This window comes from Sminthopsis crassicaudata, chromosome 5, assembly GCF_048593235.1.
Source record: "Sminthopsis crassicaudata isolate SCR6 chromosome 5, ASM4859323v1, whole genome shotgun sequence".
Taxonomy (NCBI): domain Eukaryota; kingdom Metazoa; phylum Chordata; class Mammalia; order Dasyuromorphia; family Dasyuridae; genus Sminthopsis; species Sminthopsis crassicaudata.
This window is the reverse complement of record NC_133621.1, coordinates 227,321,072-227,345,509: the sequence shown is the minus strand read 5'-3', so window position 1 is coordinate 227,345,509 and position 24,438 is coordinate 227,321,072. Positions and strand designations below refer to the sequence as shown.

The following is a 24,438-nucleotide window of genomic DNA, read 5'->3' as shown; positions in this document are numbered from 1 at the left end:
TTTCTTTTGATTTAGAACATAGGGTGGTCAACAATTCTTAAAGTCACTTGGATTAAATTGTAGGTATGAAATGTATCTTTGGAAATTGAGTTCCATTTAAGAATGGAAGAGAGAAGGAAAAATGCGTGAAAATTTAGGGATTTGCTTGGGCAACAACTAGGTCTTTTCTTCTAGATTGAGGAATTTTCCGTATTCATGCTAGCATTAGGTCTCAGAACTTTGATCTCTGTTGCCAATCTTAGGAGTTTTCCAGTTCAAGTTAATGATAGACTTTTGGATGTTGACGTGTTGTTACTGTTCCTATAAGCATCATCATCCCTGCTAGAACAAGAGTCTTCAGTGCCAAAAAAATACCCTCATGGGTACTAAAATTTTATTTATTTTATATACACATTGTTTTATAAATTATGTTGGGAGAGAAAAATCAGAGCAATAGGAAAAAACCATGGGAGAAATTTAAAAAAAAAACACAGTAAAAAGAAGTGAACATAGCATGTGTTGATTTACCTTTAGTCTCTTTAGTTCTTTTTCTGGATGCAGATGACATTTTCTATCCAAAGTCTATTGGTATTGCTTTGGATCACTGAACCCCTAAGAAGAAACAAGTCTTTCATAATTGATCATCACACTTTTTTTTTTCTTTTTTTTTTTCTTTTTTTTTTCTTTTTCTTTTTTTTTTTTTTTTCCTGAGGAAATTGGGGTTGACTTGCCCAAGGTCACATAGCTAGGAAGTATTAAATAACTGAGGTTAAATTTGAACTTGGGTCCTCCTGACTTTAGGGCTGGTTGCTCTATCCACTATACCAGCTAGCTGCCCTTGCATATTCTTGCTGTTTTGTGTACAATGTATTCCTAGTTCTGCTAATTTTGCTTAGCATCAGTTCATGTAAATCTTTCCAGGCCTTTCTGTAATCATCTTGCTCATCATTTTTTTAACAGAACAATAATACTCTATTATTTTCATGTACTACAACTTGTTCAGCTATTTTCCAATTGATGAGCATCTACTCCTTTTCCAATTCTTTGCTAATACAAAAAGAGTTGCTACAAATATTTTTGCACATGTGGGTCCTTTCCCTTCCTTTGTGATTTCGTTGGGATACAGATCCTGTAATAGCACTGCTGGATATACAATTTTATATCCCTTTGTGCATAGTTTCAGATTACTTTCCAGAATGGTTGGATCATTTCACAACTCCATTAATAATACATTAGTGTCCCAGTTTTGCCACATCTCCTCTAACATTTATCATTATCCTTTCTTGTCATTTGAACCAATTTGAGAGTGTGAGATGGTACCTCAGAGTTGTTTTATTTGCATTTCTCTAATCAATAGTGATTTAGAGCATTTTTTCATATAACTATAAGTGACTTTAATTTCATCATCTGAAAATTGTCTATTCATATCCTTTGACCAGTTATCAATTGTGGAATGACTTGTATTCTTATAAATTTGATACAGTTCTTTAAATATTTTAGAAATATGACCATTATCAGAAACACTAGCTATAAAGATTTTTTCCCTTTTAATCTTGTTCCTGTTGTGCAAACTTTTTAATTTAATGGAATCAAAGTTATATATTTTATCTTTCATAATGTTCTCTAGTTCTTCTTTGGTCATAAATTCCTCCCTTCTCCAAAGATCTGATAGGTAAATTATCCCTTGTTCTAATTTTTTTATGGTATCTTTTATACTAAATCATGTATCCATTTTTACCTTATTTTGGTATGGCATATGAGATGTAGGTCTGTGCTGAGATTCTGATATATTATCTTCCAGTTTTCTCAACAATTTTTGTCAAATAGTGAGTTCTTATTCCAGAAGCTGTAGTTTAGGAATTTATCAAATACCGGATTGCTGGGCACTGAGATTTTAGCATTCATTTATTGGGAAAGTTATAATATCTTTGGTGGTACCTTGATTTTAACTTTGAATCAATAAGTAGTACAAAAGTAAAAGTGAGAATCGAGATACTGGGAAGAGGATCTGGGATTCGATTGTTCTAGAATTAAAATAGGAGGAAGTGGTTTTGGGAAATGGATGATCAGAGTAAGGGGTGCTTAGTTTTAACACAATTTTAAGTAAATGCTATTTTGCTTTATTCTACAGTTGAGATTAATCCTAAATAAACTGAGGGGGAAGTCAGAAATGAAAATAGGGCTTTATTTATAAGCAATGACTTAATAGATGGTGAGCCAGAATCAACTATGCATCATTTTTGGGGGGGGGTGTCATTATGTTTGGGTCCACTCTAAAAGGTGGTATATTACTGAATGGGATTCAGTTACTGGAAGACTTTGAGTATTTAGGTGCCAGATATTTCTAGAGCTGGGACATAGACTAGAAATCAAAGTTTTGTTGGCATGCCCATAAGCACCATCAGATAAATGACCAAGCCCCTTCCCCATTTCCCACTATTACTAATTTTTCTTATAGTGAAAGAGGAAATAATATATTTTCATGATTTCAAGGCAAAATAAAATCCAAAGGTACTCTAGAAAAAATGTATAGCTATGCATCCACACTAAGGAAAATCATCTGAACTAATAATATCAGTGATCTCTTTGCTATGCCTTCCACTTTCTACTTCTATAGAGGAACGGAAAAAGAAATCTCCTGTTCCTTAAAAGTAAGAGCTCCTTTTTCTGATTCTCAGCCCTTGAATTCAAGGGATTAAGAAACAGATCACAGTAAAATAAACTGTGGTTTAATTGCAACTTTAGTTAACAAAAATCAAAGGCATCTCTAAGAGTTTAAAGCAGCAGAATCCCAGTTATAGGCTGTTGTGATACTATAGCTGGATAAGTTATGGGATCCCTCATCCTTTTCTCCTCACAGTCTCAGAGAGGAAAAAATGGGAGGCTTCCTCACTCACTCCTTTTCTGGAACAAAACAAAGACCTGCAAGGTGAGTCCACATGGCTTTTTTCCCAGCTGCCCTCTTTCCTTCCCTTACAGAAATGTATCATTCTCCCATACTACCAGAGCTAGAAGAGTTTGATATAGCAGCACCTGGTTCCCTGGGCCACCTGACATTTGTTGCTCTGTCTCTAAGGGAAATCGCTTAAGTTCTGTTTACCTTAATCTAGTGGAGAAGAAGGAAATGTCAAAACACTTCAGAATCTTTGCCAAGAAAATCCCATGGATATTATGGTCCAGAGGGTCCCAAAGAGTCAGATACAACTAAACAACTGAATAAAAACAACAACTTCTAAGGGAAAGCCAGTCAGCTACTGCTTAAGATGAGAATTACAGTTGTAAGAACAATATAACATTGGGTCACCTTAGTCTGGAATAGCTTTTTTTTCTTTTGAAATTTGTGGAATTTCCCCTACTCTTTTTAAGTAAGAATAATGTGAATGTGAGGATTCAAGATAATTCCAATAGACTTGGGATGGAAAATACTATCTGCATTCAGAGAGAAAATTATGGAGACTGAATGTGGATCAAAGCATAGTATTTCACCGTTTTTTCTTTGGTTTTTTTTTTTCTTGTGTTTTTTTTCCCCCCTTTTGGTTTGATTTTTCTTGCACAACATGAAAAATATGGCAACACATTTAAAAGTACTGCATTTTTCACCTATTTCAAATTGCTTGCTATCTTGGGGAGAGAGAGAAAAAAATTTGGAACACAAAGTCTTCTAAAAATCAATGTCAAAAACTACCTTTACATGTATTTGGAAAATAAAATACCATTAAAAGAAAAGAAAAAAAATTAAAATAAATTAAATTTTAAAAAGAATATTTTGAGTTTTGCCTCAGTTTCCTCATCTGTAAAATGGGGATAATAATAACATCTATTTCCCAGGGTTGTGGTGAAGATGAAATGAGGTAATAATGGTAAACACACTTAGCACAGTGCCTAGCACAAAGAAAGTTCTATATTAACATTAACTATTTATTATTTTACACATTTATTTACACATTATTTTATACACTAGGGATTAAAACTTTTTGTACACCTATAATTTTCCAGATTTATAGCAATAAAAAAATACTTCCTTCCAACATCCTCAGAGACTTACAGTCCAATCCTTATACATTATAATCATCCTAATCATTATATTGTTGTTTCAAAGTGCTACTGAAATTTTGTTCTTGGTATTATTACTTAAATAACTGTTTCAATAACATTGTACTTTGCTTATTTGAATAGGAAAATGTGTGCATAGTGTGTTTTTGTTGAAGTCATATTGTTGAATCCACACCATTGTATATTAGAATAGTTACTGTGGGTTATGCAATTACTGCCAGGACTTGACCTTATTGAAGACTCTTGGTTTTGGTGATTGAGGTAGTGAAAGGAAACAGTTTAGTGGCTCAGTGGACAGAGGACTGGGCCTGGAATTAGGAAGACTTGAATTCAAATCCAACTCCAGATTTACTATCTGTGTGACCTGGGCAAGTCACTTTACAAAAGAAATGGCAAACCATCCCACTAACTTTGCCAAGAAAAACCCACGCACAGTATGTTCCAGAGGATCAGAAAGAATTGGACACAACTGAACAACAATGTGCCAGAAAATATGCTAAGAGGTGGGAATAAAAATACAAGGAAAAAAAGGATAATTTCTACTCTAAAGGGAATGGAAGGAGATCATACACAAAAGGAAGCTAAAAACTGTGTTAAAGTCCAGAAAGTCAGAAGCACAGCCAAAAAAGGGAACTCACCAATGGGAAAAGCGGGCTGCCATGGTGGAGGGATGTTCCATTGTGAGGAAGCTGCAGGGGCTGATGGATGTTCCAAGATGAGGAGGTCCCAGACTCTAAGTGGTGTTCCAGCTGTGGTTGAAGCTTGCTGTTAAAGAATTAATTAAAAAAAGATGATTGGAAAGATTGTGTGCAGAGCAATAGACACTAGGGAAATGTAGATAGCCTGACACACTGGAAGGAAGATTATTCAATAGCTCCATTGTGTGAGTTCCCTGAACAGAGCTACATCCCAGCATCCTCAATGAGACAGATGCCATTGGGGATCTTGGAATACTAGTTATTAAATGGCAATTTGATAATTAGGACCTAATGATAACATTTAGACTTCTCAGAAAGAAGAAAGTACTTACTTGAAAGGAGAGCTTCATCTCCATGATTTCATGACAAAGTAATTCTAGTCTCTTCAACAGCTCCTCCTTGTGAGGAAGTGATAGTCTGACCTTCAGCAGTAACAATAGTGAAGAAAAGAGTTCAGAATCTTACTGGTCAATCCTGCTCTATGAACCATTTTGTGGACTTCATTCAGATGACCTGAATTCAAATCTCACATTTGGTACTTACAATCTTGGGGAGGTAAATTTATTTCTCTGGGCCCACAGTTCCTTATCTCTTAAAATAAGTGGGTTGGAAAGGAGAGTCCCTAAATTCTCTTTCAGCTCTAAATCTATAGTCCTGTGCCTTATGATGGAAAGCAACAAGATTTCAGACCTTTGATCAATGCAATGACTAGTCAGGATTCCAGAGGACCCCAGTGATGAAGCTTACTATCCTCACTCTGAAGGAGAGGTGATGGAATTAGAATGCAGAATAAGCCATATAACTGTGTGTTCATATACACATATGTACATATACATGTGCATGCATGTATATCATGTGCATGTATGTGTATATGTGTGTGCATATATGTATAAACTTGTGTAGATAGATAGAGGGATAGATAGGCCATGGCCAACAGAGGAATAAGTTTTGCTTGACTTTATTACTTTATTACAATTATTATAATGCAAATGGGATCAGGAGAGAAAATTAATTTTTGTTCATTGAAAAAAATGCAATTTAATTTTTAAAATGGGGAAGCATCCAACCATCTCAGGGAGATTTCCTTGTTTACAAATTGAGAAATCATCTGAGTTCTGACTATGAAGTTTGACTAAAATGACACAACAGTGACAGATAAAATAGAGAGATGGAAAAGCCTCAGGGGACCCATTTCTGGCCTAATTCACTCCCTGAAAATACCATATCCTGAAATCATCAAAAGTTGAGTATTTACAGTGCTTGGATGGACAGTGTGACAGTGCAGAGAGCACCTATGTTCATTTCCTCAATATTCTTCCTCCTCATTCATTCTGAGTTACTCCTCTAGGGTCAGTATGAGCCTATCTAAATCCCAACTTCAATTGGGGCACACTGCCCCAACACCCAGGGTATATTTACTGGGAGGGAGGAAAAAAGCCTTTGATTTTGTATTTCCTTTGGAAAAGCTGCTTTCAGAGGGTGTTAGACCAGGGACCAGATCTGCACTAGTTTTGTAACATCCCTCACCTAAGGTATTGCCCTAAATTCTAACAAGGAGACAATGTTGAAGGTGGTTACCTTCTGGTCCTCATAGAAATCCCCTGCAGTGTTCCTTTCTAGAGAACTTAGGGAGAGTCTCTGGGAACTGACAGTTGAGTTAAACTGACAGGACTGCTTCATATCCCAAGAGAAAGATGGAAGCAACATTATGCCTGATAGAGAAAAGAGATACTAGGGGGGAAGAGGAGACTAAGAGAGCACAGCAGAGTTGTTGCATTCACTGTGATCATCACAATTCTGGAGAGATATTACCTCCAAAGCACAAAAGAAAGGCAAAACAAACTTCCTTCCCAAATTAAAAAACAAATCAGTCACCTGCTCTCATGGAGTTCACAGTGCAACAAGAAAGACAATATATGTACAAACAAGATATAGGCAAGATAAACTGGAATAAGTGTAACCATAAGAATTGAAGAACGTGCTATTATCCTTAAAAGTGATAACTATTTGCTAGATCTTTTATGAAAATCACTTGTCACAAATAATAACAGCTAGCATTTACCTATAGCCACATAGTATGTGCCAGGCACTATACTGAACACTTTTACAATTATGTCATTTGAGACTTAGAACATTGAGAGGTAGGTGGTATTAGTACTCTTATTTTACAGATGAGGAAACTGAGTTAAACAGAAATTAAATGACTCGCCCAGGCTAGAGATAGTAAATATATTTGAATACAGGTTTTTCAGTGCTTTCTCTATTGTGGTACTTGGCTGCCATATATTCCCTACAGCTTATGTGAGACTTGGGCTGTGGACTGAGTGAGGAGGGGTGACCTGTATGATATCTTGCTGATCTTCCCTAAGGAAATTGTGGTCTGAAAGAAGATCAAAGTACATCTAAGCCTACTGAGTATCCCTGGATGCATTGATGGGGACTGACTCTACCCGGTGCAGTCAATACCTGAATACCCTATGCCCCCTCTATGGAAGCTTCTCCAGAAAATAAATCAAATGGCATAGAAACATAGGAGAAACAATGTGGTTCTGCTAAATGGGCAAAGTGGATAGAGCACTAGTCCTGGAATCAAGAGTCCCTGAGTTCAAATGTAGTCTCAGACACTCACTAATTGTGTGATCCTGGGAAGTTACTTTCCCCGAATTGCTTCAAAAAAAAAAAAGAAGAAGAAGAAGAAGAAAAAAAAAAAAGAAAGAAAGAAAAAAAAGAAAAAAAAAGAGAGAGAAGGAAAGAAATAAAGGTTTGGAAAGTATTTTATACATATTATCTCATTTGATTCTCACATAACCCTGAGATGTAGGGTCCATCGTTATTCTCATTTTACAAATGGGGAAACTCAGGCAAACAGAGAACATCCTTTAGGGCCAGGACAAACCCAGAGAAGTTTGACTTTGGTTGCTTTTCAAGCACCTGATGAATTTTTAAAAAAGCATGATCCAAAGAAACTCATTTTGAGAGCAATCATGTATGTTCTCATTGAGAAGTGGGAGGTAAGGAATGTTCATGTCACATAATCTATTCCAATGACTCCCAGCTTTTTGCAGAATGATTCTGAAGTTTTCCATTTTATAAGATGGAAAACCTCAGGAACCACATGAAGGAATTGTTAGTAAACAACATCAAGGAGTCCCATAATCTATAAGCTTTTGCCTATGGCAGTACAAAGGTTGGAAATAGCCTGCCAAACCACCAAATGTTTTCAGTATGAGATTTGCCCAGTGGATACTACCAAAGTCCTGTGGTAATAATATTAATATTAATAACAACTGTATTTATAGAGCACTTTAAGGTTTGGAAAACATTTTATACATATTATTATCTCATTTGATTCTCACAATAACACTGAAATATAGGGTCATTGTTATGCTCATTTTATAGATGGAGAACTATTATTTCTATTAAGTGATTCAACGAATAGAGTGCTGGATATAGAGCCAGGACTAACGAGTTCAAATTTAGTCTCAGATATTAGTTAGATATAGATATAGATCCTGGGCAAGTTACTTAGTTCTGTTTGACTTTCCTGAACAGTAAAATGGAGGAAATTATTAATAAATGGAGATAATAATAGTACCTTCCTCCAGGGTTGTGGAATGTATCAGATAAGATAATGTTAGTACATAGCACAGTGCCTGGCAATAGTAAATACTTTATAAATGCTTGTTGTCTTGATCTAAAAACCTATGGGAAGAACGAGTTCATTAAAATAATACTTTGAAGTAGGGCAGTTTACCTGATGAAGTCACTACAGATTTCCTGAATGCTCAGTAAGACTAAGCCCTATACATTAGGAATAAAGTGCTGTTTTACATTATTGGGGTTAGGAGCATTGCCCTTGAGATCTGGAAAATTCATGTAAAATTTTGGGGCCTCCCTTCATACCAGAGAAGAAGTATGACTTTTTTCCTTCTATAGGATGTTTATAGAATCTTATTGTAAAATTTGGGTTAAGTATTTGGTCATAGGCTACATGTAGGTCAAAATTATATTCTTTTTTTTCTTTTTGGTCATCTGCTGGCCTTCTTGAATCATCTGTGGCTTCTGCAAAACTCCCCCAAAATTCCCGATAAATTCCTTTGGCCAAACCATGATATTTCAAAAGCTCCTTGGGGAAAGTCAAGATGTGGAAGGGGATAACCGTATAACATTTGTTATTTTGTATGCCTATTCTCCATCCTTGGTTTGCCTGGGCATATATGTAATCAGAAAATAACTGATTTTAAAAATAATACTAGCAGCCAAAGTTCCCTTCCTGTTTCCCTTCCTGTCCCTCATCACTAAGTCCCAAAGTTTTGTTTCTGAATGACAAACAAAAAGATTGAATATTCATAAAAACACACCTGTTTGAACCACATTCAAATCTGATTCAAGATCTGATCAGTTATTCAGCCATATCTTCAAGAATCAATTACTTTTTCCAAGAAAAGCTTCACAGAGTATGGCTTGTCTCACTCTAATAGTTTCCCTTCCTAAAAAGAAAATGTAAAACCACAGAATGAAAATATTACAGCCTTGATGTTTTACTTATTTTTTTTTAATATGGAATGAAATGGACTATATTATTGTACAGTAAGAAATGAACAGATTGATTTCAGAAAAGCCTGGAAAGGTTTACATGAACTGATGCTGATTAAGACAAGCAGGTCCAGGAGAACATTGTACACAGTAACACCAAGATTGTGTGATGATCAAATGGGATAAACTTAGGTCTTGGCAATTCAGTGATCTGAGGCAATTCCAGTAAACTTTGGATAGAAAATGCTATCTGCATTCAGAGAGAGAACTATGGAGACTGAAAATCAGAGTATCTTTTTTCTTTCTGGTAGTTTTTCTCTTTTGTTCTGTCCCCCTCCCCCCCAACATGACTCATATGGAAATAGGCAAAAAATTGAATATACATATGTAACCTAAAAATTGTTTTAAAGAAAAAGAAAATGATGAGCATACAGATTTCAGAAAAATCTGGAAAGATTTGCATGAACTGATGCTGAGTGAAGTGAGTAGAATAAGAATATTGTACACAGTTAACAGCAACATTGTGCTGTGATTAACTTTGATAGATTTAGCTTTTTTTTTTTTTTTTTTTTTGATAGATTAACTAAGATAATTTGAAAGGACTCATGATGGAAAATGCTCTTCATACCCAGAGAAAGAACTATGGAATCTGAATGCAGATTAAAACATACTAGCTTCACTTTTTGTTGTTTTTTCCTTTCTCATGGTTTTTCTCTTTTGTTCTGCTTCTTCTTTCACAACATGACTGATGTGGAAATATGTTTAATAATGATTGTATATCAGATTGCTTGCTGTAAGGGAGGGGAGGGAAAAAATGGAAATCAAAATCTCATAAATGTTGAAGAACATATAATAAAGTTCATGAAGAAAAATATTTTTAATATTTAAAAAAAAATGAAGTTTAGCACTGGATTATAAGGATCCTTTCTTCTTGTCTCCCCCAATTGAAAATGCTCACATCTCTTAATGATCAGCATCTTTTGAGATCTACAGGTGAGCTCAATACATTCAATCTTTGTGGCCTTGGCCTTTCTTGCTGCTCTCCATAGCTCACTCTAATTGCCAGGGATAGCATTCTTTTGAGTGCATAGCAAGCATTCTTTTCTCCTGAGACATGTCCTGTCCCTCAAATCTGCTTCCTCCCTTTAGTAATAATGATTCTCTATACTGTGTTTGAAGTGTGTATCTCTATACTCTCTCAGCTGTGCCTCAAAATCTCTCAGACCTGACTCTCCAAGTTCTAGGTGGATTATACTTCTGGACGAAGCTTTGGCTAATAGAAGTGAAGAAAGATTGCTCCCCTTTTTACAACCCCACCACCAACACAAGAGATGAATAGTTAGGTTCTTTTAGGTACTGGCTCTTACTTCTGCTAGTTCCAAATGATGTCTTTTAAGAGTCATCTAGGAATATGTCCATTTTCTGTTAGTTATAGAGATGTGTTTTTCTAATTCAATTAAGCACTTCTTATTTAAAAAAATTTATTTAAATTTTTATTTTCAGTCTCAAATTCTCTCCCTCCTTCCTTCCCCACCCCCACCTATTAAGATGGCAAGAAATGTGTTATTCATTGTACATATGAAGTTATACAAAATAGGTTTCCACATTAAATATGTTGCAAAAAATAAATAAGTAAGAAAAATAAAGTGAAAAAAATACTTCAACCAGCACTTAGAGCTTATCAAATCTCTCTCTGGAGATGAATAACATTTCATAAATCCTTTGGAATTATTGTGAATCATTGAGTTGATGAGAGTAGTTAAGTCTTTTACAGTTATTTATCTTCATAGTATTTCTGTTATTGTATATAATATTCTCTTAGTTCTGATGAGCTTATTTCCTAAAGAGTTAATACCTCATTAACTTATGATCATTTCATCATATCATTATAATTTGTGTCTATATCTGATGTGGGTTGTGCTCCCTTTAAGAAACTAATCCTTTTAGATTGATTTATTCCTTTCTGATTCCCAGCCCCTTCTAGCTGATGCATTATCAATTCAAGAAGCTAGGACCTTAGATTTACAAATCCTGTCAAAAGCACCCTGACTTAAGTGGTTTCATTAAGATTAGTCCAGGACCACTCCCTACTGGAATCCAACTTACGTGGACCTGATATAAATTAAGTGGTCTCTTTCAACTGCACTGAGAACTGGAAATATAGGCCTGGGGACAGTGACAACATTGAAGGAATCTCATTCAATGGAAGCCCTACCCCCAGACTTTGAACTCTAAATCTTTGCAGAATTATGCTTTGCCAAGGAAGTTCTCTTCTCTTGGCAAAGCTGCTTGCCAGGACTCCTGCCCGCTATGAAGAGACCCTCTTCTCAGTGATAACCTTTTGTTATCTCTCTGCTATGACCTCTTGCCACTCAGAATTTTGTCTTCCTAGCAAAGCTGGCTTTTCAGTGTCAACAACAAACTTCCCTCTTTCCATTCAGTCTTTTCAGGTCTGAATTCTTTTCACTTTGGAACTGCATCGACCACAGGGTGTTCCCACAACTCTCTGCACTGCCACTAACTGCATCAATGGTACCTATTTTACCTTTTTATTTTGTCTGTAATCTCTATAAGAGTTTGGTGAGGAGTAAGACCATTGTGACTTTGTCACATAACCAAACCCCAATATTGGTGCAAATTGTTCTCCTGAAGCTCTCGGTGTGTCTACATCAATCTCATCATTATGAGTGAAAAGGGTACTCCTAAAACACACTCTCTCTCTCTCTCTCTCTCTCTCTCTCTCTCTCTCTCTCTTTGGAAACTCCCTCAGAAAAGCTCTCTGGAGAGATCCATCCCAAGGAATCAAGATAAAGTGGTTTCATTCTGTTATCTGGGTGGGACTACTTGAGTCCAGGACCACTCCTACTTAGCCCTAGCTGGAGATCCACATTTCTTATCCAACTCTATTGAGTTGGAGATTAATCCAGGGACACTCATTCAAATGGAAAATTTCTATTCAATTCTGAAAATCTCTGATTCCAATTCAAACTGCTCCCTCCCCTCCAGCCAAAATTTTAATATAAAAAGAAGCAACTTGAGGCTCATCCCTTGCAGAGGACCTAATCATGCCAAGGAACCACTCTCTCTTTGGCATAGCTGCAACCCTCTGCCTGCTGAAAAGACATTCTCTTTTCAGCATTACTCCCTCTTTATCTCTCCCACCCTATTTACCTAACAAGACCCTATTCACTTTCTCTGCTAGAGGATTTCTCTATTAGATCTTTATTTCTCTTTTGGGACCTGCCACTAAGGAAGTCAGTCTGCAAAAGCTGACCTCTCAGTTCTAATAATAAACTTATTTTGCCAGTTTAACTTTTCAGGGTCGTAAATTCACTTATGAAGGACCTGTGCCAACCAGAAGGGGGCTCCCACAACTCTTTGCTCAGCGCCAAACTTCATCACTTTTGGCTCCCTGATTGGGAATTGAGGGGAGCCGAACCTCATCATGAATACTAGATCTCCCCAAGATTTTTGATTATTAATGATTATTTCTTATGTCACAGAGTAAAGAATGCTAGTAGGGGAATGGAAAGAGAGAAAATGAGAGAGAAAGAAAGAGGAGGAGAAGGAAGGGAAGAAGGAAAGGAAGAAAGAAAAAAGAAAAGGAGCGAAGTAGGCTACTTGATAGATTATTTTTCCTTTTTTCCCCTCTTTTACTTTATTTCCTCTTACTGTAATTTATGTTTTTACTAATCCTCTCATGTGCTTAGAATTATTAGTGGCAGATTTTATGGGAATTGGTCAGTGGTTGAGATTTTTTTCTTGATTTTGTGGAGAAAATTTTGTTTCATTTACTTTCCTTGTAATTTTAAGCAACTTTGACCTTATTCATTAATCTTTATATTTTAAATTCTGTTTCACATCTTTTTTTTCTCTTTTCCTTTATTTGCTATAAATAGGTCTTATTCTAGTGCCTTTGGAATACGCTTGTTCCATTTTTGAAGAGTTTAATTTTTTTGGATATGCAGATTGCATTACACTTTCTACTATCTATTATAACTTTACAAGGTGTTTATTCTAGAAAAGTCTTGTTTTATTTCCAGTTATATTTTTCACATTTTAAGGTTTTGTCCACAAGTCATATAGGGACAAGATTTTCCCCTGCAATTTAACTGCTGCTAACATGAAAATGCTGTTATGTAAAATATTTATACATGTTATTAATTTGTGGCAAGGCTAACAAATCTTTATTTTTATCTTTATAATGTTTTCCACAGTGTCTGAGCTCTATAGTTCTATTTCTTTTTAAGAAACTCAACAATCCATTAATAAACTTAAACAGTAAGTATGCAAATAAGTATCACAGTAGCACAGTATTTAAGGTTGAAAGTATAAACAAAAAGCAAATATGTAACCTGATATCAGTGCAACAGAAACTTAAGTTGTTAAAAATAGTGGCAACTTTTCCCATGTACTACCCAAGAACATATGCTCCCCCAAAGAAAAAAGAATACAAATAATATATAGTGAATCAAAGCATCCATACCACAGGAACTTGACACCTCAACAATATAATATATCAATTACAATTCATTATTACTCTATAAGAAATGATGAGCAGGTTGATTTCAGAAAAGCCTGCAGACTTACATGAACTAATAAGTGAAATGAGCAGAATCAAGAGAACATTGTATATAGCAACAAGATTATGTGATGATCAACTGTGATGGACATTTTCAAAAATAAGATGATTTGCAGTTCCAATAGAGCAGTAATGAACTGAACCAGCTACACCCAGCAAAAGAACTCTGGGAGATGACTATGAACCACTACATAGAATTCCCAATCCCTCTATTTTTGTCCACCTGCATTTTGGATTTCCTTCACAGGCTAATTGTACACTATCTCAAAGTCTGATTCTTTTTGTACAACAAAACAATTGTTTGGACATGAATACATATATTGCATTTAATTTATATTTAACATATTGAACATGTATTGGTCAACTTGCCATTTGGCAGGGTGGGGGGGAAGGAGGGGAAAAATTAGAACAAAAGGTTTGGCAATTGTCAAAGTTGTAAAATTACCCATGCATATATCTGGTAAATAAAAACTATTAAATTAAAAAAAAAAATAAGGTGATTTCATTACAAAGTGAATAAATGTACACATACTTTGACCAAGAGATCCTATTCTGATGCATATACCTGAAATAGGACATTGATAAGAACAAAATCTCCATATACACCAAAATATTTATAACAACATTTGAGGAAGTAACAAAAACCTAGAATCAAAATAGATGTCCATCCACTGAGCACTTGGAGAGTGGCAAAACAAATTGTGAAATATACATACATACATACATGTATATGTGAAACATTATTATAAGTCTTAAAGGTTTACAAAATGAAGTTTGCCAATCCAAGCCAGGGGAGATCTTTGGAAAGTGCTCATTGAATTAGCATTTGGTTTTTTCAAATATTCCTGATGTACTGATAATAGGAAATAATACCTAGTAATTAATTTGTAGGCCACCCCCTGAGAAACAGAAGTTATTTTAAAAAGCAGCAGCTCTCTCAGGTTGAAAAGATTTGCTTGACCAAAAAGGAGAATAACAAATGATGAAAGAGCAAAATAGGGACACTACTATACTGAGAGGGGACATGTGAATTGGTCCAGCCATTCTGGAAAGTAATATGAAATTATGTCCCTGTGTGGCTCAGAATGGTAAGTGGTCACCATTTAATAACGAGCTGGAGAGATCTCTAGGAGCAAAGCAAAAGTTTATTGTACATTCTCAAGAGAAGCAAACATTCCTCCTCAAGCAAGCAATTGAAAGGAGGCACCTTTTGGGACAGATTTTATACTTTAAATAATCCCTTTTGCAAATATTCGTTCCACCATTGACCATCATCCTCATTGCCTGAGGGTCTTAAATTCTATAAATATGGGAACTACCCAAGAAATTGAACTTGGCCAATAAGTACATAGTTGCCCATATTAGATCTAAGTAGGGAGAAAATAATGTCATGGGAGGATAGCAGGAAGGGGAGTTAAGTATGCTTTTGAGTCAATGCTCAAGGACCTTCAGGCCTACTCCAACTCTGGGGTAGATGAAGCCTTACTGGATTTTTACAACTGACTTGAGAGAGCTCACCCTTGCGTTCATCCCTTAAATCACTAAACCACATTTATTGTTTGACTCACAAATAACACTAGTAAATCCTCAAAAAGAACAAAGGAAAAAAGAAGAAAAATAAATTCAATGTGTACAAAAATATATGTAGCTACATGACTAATATGGAAATATGTTTAAAATGATTGTACATGTGTAACCTATATCAGATTGCTTGCTGTCTTGGGAAGGGAGGACATAAGGGAAGGAAGAAGAAAAAAAATTGGAACTCAAAATCTTACAAAAATAAATACTGAAAACCATTTAAATGTAATTGGAAAAAATAAAATACTATTGAGATTTTATTTTACTTTTATTTTTTAATTTTTAAAAACTTCATTCTTAATTTTTTTAGGTTATACATGTACATTAATTTTTATTTTTTTTTTTTTGTTACAGATTTCCGCATGAGTCATGTTGCATGTTGGGAGAGAAAAATCAGAACAAAAGAGGAAAACCATGAGGAAGAAAAAAAACAAATTTAAAAATAGATGAAAATATACTTCAGCCTCCATAATTCTCTCTTAGGATGTGGGTGGCATTTTCCATCCAAAGGATATTGGAATTCTCTTGGATCATTATATTGCTGAGAAGAGCTAAGTCTGTCAGAGTTGATCATCACATAATCTTGTTACTGTATACAATGTTCTCCTGGTTCTGCTCACTTTACTCAGTATTAGTTCATGTGTTTCTAGGATTTTCTGAAATCAGGATGCTCATCATTTCTTATAGAACAATAATATTCCATTACATTCATATTCTTATATGACTTGATCCAAAGAGAATTAGTCACAACCAGAGGAATAATTTATATAATAATAGCATTGTAAAGAGAAATACTTTGAGAAATTTAAGAACAAATTCTTTGCTTTTTTCTAGACTTAAAAGCCACACAGTCTGAAGGCATCAGAAAACCCAGACAGGTGATTAGATTCCACAGAAAATAGGATCCTATATTTGTTAATTCTATTATTTAGTGTAAAAAAGTGGGAGGGGGTCATAGAGACAGGCTTTTGACTTTATAGTCTTAATAGAAACTCAATTATAGAGCAATACAGAGAGGCACAGTAGCAGTTGAGAAAAGCAGATAAACCATCTCCATGTGAGGAGTCCAATACACAACCCTAAACTCTACCTACCCATTATTGATTTTGAGTTATGACTTTTGCCATGACAGTGAGGTGAGATATAGCAATTATTAATGTAGGTAAAGGATTACAATATTTCTACAGAGAAGGAATTAACCACAATAGAACCAACATATTTTTTTTTTTTTTTTGAAGGTAGGCTATGGAAGCAAAACAAGCTTAGAGTGAGGAAGATAACATGAATTCAAATCCAGGTTCAGACACTTAATAGCTGTGTGACCCTTAGACAAGTCATTTAATCCTGTTTGCCTCACTTTCCTTATCTGTAAAATGGGCTGAAGAGTTGGACAGGAGTAAAAATGACTGAACAATAACAACTAATGTTAAGATTTGAAAGTAGAAGACTACAAAAGATCAAGGTAAAAGATGAAACAGTGGACAAAAACATTCCTCATTGGAAAGGTAAAGGACTCAGAGGACAAAAACTAAAAAAAAAAAAAAAAAAAAAAAAAGTTATCTGATGCAAGAATACTCCATTGGTAGAACTGTACAAATGAAAGTGAGTGACTAAAGGAGACATTAAAAATCATTCAAATAATTTTTTTTCAAAAATGGGAAAAAAAAAATCTCATTAGGAAAACAACTGGCCTGAAAAAAAGATCCAGGAGAAAGAATCTAAGAATTACTAAATTACCTGAAAGCCACAATATAAAAAAGAGTCTTGACAACATCTTTCAAGAAATCATCAAGGAAAACTGCCCTGCATTGATTCACACCTAAAACCATATGCCAAACCATATGGGCTCATGATTTAGACATAAAAAGTGATATTATAAGCAAATTAGAATATAGGATAGTTAACTTCTCAGATCTGTGAAAAAGGAAGGAATCTGTGACCAAAGAAGAATTGGAATTCATAATTGAACACCAAATAGATAATTTTGATTATATTAAACTAAAACTTTTTTGTACAAACAAAACTAATGAAGACAAAATTAGAAGGGAAGCAATAAATTGGGAAAACATTTTTACATTTAAGAGTTTTGAGAAAGACCTCATTTCTAAAATCTAAAATATAGAGAATTGACTTAAATTTATAAATATTGAAGCCATTCTCCAATTGATAAATGGTCATAAGATATGAACAGATAATTTTCAGATAAAGAAATTAAAACCACAATCTAAATCATTATTGATCAGAGAAATGCAAATTGAGACAACTCTGAGATACCACTACACACCTCTAAGATGACAGGAAAAGATAATGATGAATGTTGGAGGGGATGTGGGAAAACTGGGACACTAATACATTGTTGGTGGAGCTGTGAATGGATCAAGCCATTCTGGAGAGCAATTTGGAACTATACTCAAAAAATTATCAAAAATTAATACATACCCTTTGATCTACCAGTGTTTCTACTGGGCTTATGTCCCAAAGAGATCTTAAAGGAGGGAAAGGGACTGACATGTGCAAAAATGTTTGTCGCAGCCCTTTTTGTAGTGGTAAGAAGCTGGAAACTGAGTGGATGCCCATCAATTGGAGAATGGCTGAATAAGTTACGGCATATGAATGTTATGGAATATTATTGTTATATAGGAAATTATCAGAAGGATGATTTTAGAGAGGCTTGGAGAGACTTACATGAACTGATGTTAAGTGAAATGAGCAGAACCAGATCATTGTACACAGCAACAATAAGACAATCAATTCTGATGGACATGAATTTTTCCAACATGATTGAAGCTAGTTTCAATGATCTCATGATGAAGAGAGCTATCTACACCCCGAAAAAGGACTGTGGGAACTGAATGTGGATCATAACAGAACATTCTCATTCTTTATGGTGTTCTTCATTTGCATTTTGTTTTCTTTTTCATTTTCTTTTCTTTTTGAACTGATCTTTCTTGTGCACAAAGATAATTGTACAAATATGTTTACATATATTGGAACTAATATTTTAAAAAAAGAAAGAAAACTGCCCTGGTATCCTAGAATCAAAGAAATATTATAGCTAAAGAATATTCCATTGGGACATAATCAGAGAAATAAATTTATCTTCTGACATGATTGTGGATTAGATGGCCATCTGTTTGTTGGATGTATCATTGAAGAGAATGCCTTGATCTTGTAGAAGCTGGAATCTCTTGAATCAAACTTGAGAAAAAAAGACAGGAACACAGAAGAATGTTTTCTTTTTGCCCCAGGAACATTGACATTGATCTCATCATCCATTACTTATGGAGCTCTACCTTCTTTGTACTAAAATTTACTGAGTACATGTATTGAGATGATGGAAAAGATTGAAAATTTGTACTGCAGCATTATCCTTGACAAGAAATCTTAAGATACTATCTTCTAATCATTCTACAGGAGACATTTGAGGAAATACCCTTACAATCTATGAAAAGACTTGGACTTTGTGGGGTGAGTTATAGAAACTATGAGCTTGAAGTTACCCGATAAAATTGTTGCTATGAACAGAAAGATAGACACTGTGGCTCTGGCATGTTCAGATTAACCAGTCTTCACTGAAAACAGCCTGAATTAGAACCGATTCCATTTCATTTAAAATACCAGAAGCAACAAGCTAGGATCTAATACTTTCACACTTTGACCATCATGACATCTTTTGAAAAGTTCTATAAGAACATAAAATGGTAACAGTAGACATCCTGAGAGCACTGGATTTAAATTTTTTTTTTCTAATAATAGTATTTTATTATTTTCCCAATTACATGTAAAGATAGTTTTCAACATTAATTTTTATAAGATTTTGAGTTCCAAATTTTTTTCCCTCCCTTCCTTCCATCTCCAAGGGAGCAAGCAATCTGATATTACATGTACAATAATGTTAAACATATTTCTAGATTATTATGTTGTGAAAGAAGAGTCAGAAAAAAAGGGGGGGAAATCATGAGAAAGAAAAAAATAAATTTTAACAATTTAAAAAATAGTACACTTTGATCCTCATTCACTGTCCATAGTTTACTCTCTGGATACAGATGGCATTTTCCATTATAAGTCTCTGCTATTGTCTTGGATCATTGTATTAGTGAGAAGAACTAAGTCTATCGTAGCTGATCATCAAACAATGTTACTGTTACTGTGTACAATGTTCTCCTGATTCTGCTCACTTCACTCAGCATCAGTTCATATAAGTTTTTCCAGGTTTTTCTGAAACTCACCTGTTCATCATTTCTTATAGCACAATAATATTCCATTGTATTCATAAACTACAACTTGTTTGGCTGTTCCCCAACTGATGGGCATCCCTTCAAATTCCAGTTCTTTGCTATCCCTAAAAATGTAGCAGTACAATGCAGTTATTCAAGAAAATCGGATACATGCAGGATGGAAAATGCCATCTCCATTCAAAGAGCGAACTATGAAGATTAAATGTATATTGAAGCATAGTATTTTCACCTTTTCTTGTTTGCTTTTTCAATCTCATGATTTTTCCCCCTTTGGGAATGTTTTTTTCTTGTCTAACTTGACAAATATGGAAATATGTTTAAAAGAATTGCATGTATTTAATCTGTATCAGACTGCTTGCTGTCTTAGGGAGGGGAAAGAACGAGAAGGAAGAAGAATAATTTGGAATTCAAAATCTTACAAAAATAAATGTTGAAAACTATCTTTACATGTAATTGGGAAAAAATACTATTAAGAAAAAAGGCACTATAAATATTTTTGTACATGTGAGTCCTTTTCCCTCTTTTATGATCTCTTTGGTATACAGACCCAGTAGTGAGACTGCTAGAGCAAAGGATATGCACAGTTTTATGGCCCTTTGGGTATAATTTCAAATTAGAGGCCTGGATTTTCAAACACAGGAATGAATGCTAAAGGATTTGACTTTGATGATTCCTCAGGACCGGAAGGATGAAAAGGTTAGTCCAGGAAGAGAACAGGAACACTATGCAAAATTAGAAGATGGGATATGCCTGAGGAGCAACCCACAGAATCCAACTCACTCATTCACAACAATTCCAGGGAAAACTCTAGAAATATCCCTTTGTCTATGATGAAAGATTTTAGAAATCCTGCCAAAAGAGATTAGCCAATGGCATCATCACAGAGCCCAGAAGCCTGTATATATCACTTATAACAGTGGTTCACAAAGTGTGGTCCAGAGAATCTTTGGGGTCTCTGAAACTCTTTCAGATTCAGATACAAATTCAATATTAGTTTTTATTTCCAATCTGGTAAACATAAATATAACCCACATGAGCAATAACTCTTTAGACAGATCCTTAGTAATTTTTAATAGTATAAAGATACTGAGAACAAAAGTTTGAAAGACACTCTCCTGTATAGTGATACTAAGAGAAGAATGAAAAGACATATATTGGTATGGATTACTAGCTTTTGAACAAAATTGGTATACTATGCCGTGGGTTCAAGATAGTCCATAACTAGTGGTTCTCAGCCTTGGATTCACATAGTGTCTTCCTATGGCTTTCATCTGAGTGCATGTCTTAAGGCATCTTGGGGACATTTGTCACTTTCCAAAGCTAATGTAGAAAATTGGAGCCATTAATTTTATGGAAATGTTTTTATATCTAACTGACCTCATTTTCTTTGACATTAAAAGAACATTAGAAAAACATGAGGAAAGACAGATGAGTATAAACTTGGCTCAAGAAAGTTGGTCTGAAGCTGACAGTTGAGAAATACCAGTTTGGCAGAACCTCTGCCAAGTATGTAGGTCACATCAAAATATAAGCAAAGATCCAGTGAAAAGAGAAATGTTCCTTACTTGGCAACATTCATAGAACCTCCAAGGACTTTTATAAGATATAATAAAGATTACAAGTTTTATAAGAACTGTGCTTTTATTGCCAAACTGTTGAATCACCTCACTCATGCTTACATGAATGAACAAAAGCAGAAGGACAAAAAGATATTGATTTGTTTTAAAACCTGCAGGGTCCTTTGAAGACAGATAGATGAACAGAGCTGAATGAGCTTTCAGTGATTAAGTCAGTTGCCCAGGATATGCACTAGTATTGGCATATAAATATATATATATATATATATATATATATATATATGAACCTTGTATACTAGGGACAGATAGATGGCAGCTTGAGAGCTGTTCTATATGAAGAGAATGATAGAAATCAGAAACATTTGCCAGCAGAGGTCTGAATGACAGAGTTTCATTATTCCATACATAATATGCTAGAGTTTTTAGCTTTAAAGTGATGTTAATTAAGGATTTAAAGGATATGGAGCAAATTTTCGAGTGTGGAATAACAACAGTCCATTGACATACACTGAACGGTGCCAAGTTAGGTGCTTCCTGCTAGAAATGGTTAGCAGCATAAAATGACAATTAATTCAGCAAACACTGCTCACTAAGGAACACTAACTTGTTCAGTAATGTGCTGGTAAATGTTTAACAACCAGCTCTCCGTGGCAGGGTGGGGTGAAAGAAATAAGTTTAATATTAATAACATTTTCTCTATCACTTTCTCAAGTCTAGATAATCAAGTTCTCATTTTTAGTGGTTGCTGATCTCTGAGGCTTACACACTAAAAATTTAACTAGCAGCTCTTGGTAACTTGCATGAGTCAGCTTTAGCACATACCCTTGATGCACTTGTATTTTTCTGAATGCTTGGAGATACTGAAGCTATATTAATACATAAAGAGATGAAGACTCTATGTGGCACTCAGGAAACAGAGTTAGTTCTCACAATCGTGAGAAAATCAGCAATTGGAATTTCCTACCAGACAGCATTCTAGAAGTATATATGTGGAGCTTATTTCTTTGAATCAACTTTCTTTGCCTCGGTACTCTGAAAGTGATTTGCAACCAGTGCAGAGTTGATGAAGAATTGTGAGATGGTCCAAGAGGAAAGGATGTAATGCCACAGTGCTCAAGTCCCAGTCCCTTGAAAATACTTTCCTGTTAAAATGATGGCAGAATTTTTTGTTTTTCTAACCAGGTTATTTTTACCTTCTGAATCCAATTCTTCCTGTGCAACAAGAGAACTGTACAGTTCTGCACACATATATTGTATCTAGGATATACTCTAACATATTTAACATGTATAAGACTGTTTACCATCTAGGGGAGGGGATGGAGAGAGGAAAGGGAAAAGTCGGAACAGAAGTGAGTGCAAGGGATAATGTTGTAAAAAATTACCCATGCATATGTACTGTCAATAAAAAGTTATAATTATTTTAAAACAATAAAAAAATAATATTTAATTTTGATTTCTTCGTCCAAAATATACCTATTCATATCTTTGACCTATTATCAATTGGGAAATGACTGTCATTTTTATTTTTGTTATTTATTTTTTTTTTTTTTTGAGGCTTGGGTTAAGTGACTTGCCCAGGGTCACACAGCTAGGAAGCCTGTCATTTTTATAAATTTAGCTTAGTCTTTTATTTTTGAGAAATAAGTCCTGTATCAGAGAAATTTGCTGTAATCTTTTTATTACTTCATTACCTATTGTAACTTTTATCAAAATGTATTTTTCTTGTCTGGACAGTTTTATTTTTTTTAATTAAAAAAAAATTTGGTAAAAAAAAAAAAAAAAAAATTATGGCAGGAGTGAGAACTGTGTAATGTAATGCTAGGCCAGAATGTGAATGATTCCATGTATAGTTCCAAAAATTAGTTCTTGCTACTCAGAACAAATCTATGTGATATGAGCCAATTGATGGCTGTAAAAGTGCTATATGAAGACTTTGGACATATGGGTCAAGAGAATATCTTGGATCAAGACAGGAAAAATTAATTTACTGGCTCAAAATGCTACTAGGAAACATGAAACTTGGGCCCAATGTATGCCAAGAAAAACATTGTCAACTCATGCTGCATATTTTAACAGAAGTATCAGCCAACCTTTGTAACTTGTCTGCATTGAGTTTTTCTTTCTGAAAGGAGACAATAAAAAATATAAATCTTATCTTAGTGGCAGCTGATCATTTCACCCAGGTATATGACTAAATATATTATGGAAGAAATATTTCTCAAGGTACACATTCCTCACCAGAGTCCATTCTGACCAAGCTAGAGACTTGGAGAGAAAGCCATTCAAAGAAATATTAACTTTGGCAGTTCTCAGGAAGCACAGAACTACCCTTGACTATTCAAAGGAGACCCACACAACCTGCAGATTCCAACCACATACTGCTGAACATGCTAGGAACGCTGGACCTAAAACAAAAGTCTCATTGAGATGAAGACGTGAAATGTTTCTAGTGTATGTGTACAGTTCCACCAGGAATGAAGCCACAGTCTTTCCACTATGTTTGCTTACATTTGTACAAAAATTAGGCCTTAGACATGTATTTTGGCATTTCAGAGTATGGAGATGATGCTAATGCAATCAGAACATTGCTTAGCCAAGAAGCTTCCCACAATGTCCAGGCTTCAGATATTTTTCACTGACTGCTCCCCCCCCCCCCATGTCTAGCATGCTCTCTCTCCTCATCTCTAACTCCTGGTTTGCTTCAAAATCCAGCTAAAATCCCATATTCCATGAGAAAAATTTTCTGATTCTCCTTAATGATAGTGCTTTTCCTCTATTGATTATCTCTCATTTATCTTCCTTATTTATGGTTTTTGGAATATTGGCTTCCCCATTAGACTGTAACTACTTGAGATCATGTACTGAGTTTTGCTTTTCTTTGTATCTCCAGTGTATCCCACAGTGACACAGTGCTGGGCACATGGGAAGTGCTTAAAAAATGGTTGTTTCGAAAATATTTGTATTTTCTTAGGATAAAGAACTGGAAATTATGGAATGTCCATCAATTGATAAGTTGCTGAATAAATTATGGTATGTGATTATGTTCTATAAGTAATGATGAGCAGGATGTTCTCAAAGAACCTGAAAATCCTCCAGAAGCTCATGCAAAATGAAATGTACTGTGTACAAAATAATAGCAATGTTTCTGGGATGATCAGCTGTGAGTGACTTTGCTATTCTTAGCAATACAATGA

General features: G+C 34.9%; 1 protein-coding gene and 1 long non-coding RNA gene across 2 annotated transcripts in view; one reads left to right on the top strand and one right to left on the bottom strand.

Annotated features, from left to right (window-relative positions):
* Positions 1-24,438, top strand: part of PCBP2 (poly(rC) binding protein 2) — a 350,172-nt gene that overhangs the window by 270,657 nt on the left and 55,077 nt on the right. The gene's annotated exons all lie outside the window — the stretch shown is intronic.
* Positions 508-5,154, bottom strand: LOC141542829 (uncharacterized). Its single transcript, XR_012482256.1, has 3 exons — positions 5,063-5,154; positions 4,671-4,797; positions 508-591 (listed from the first exon to the last, which is right to left on the bottom strand). It is a non-coding gene; the product is annotated as an uncharacterized LOC141542829 (long non-coding RNA).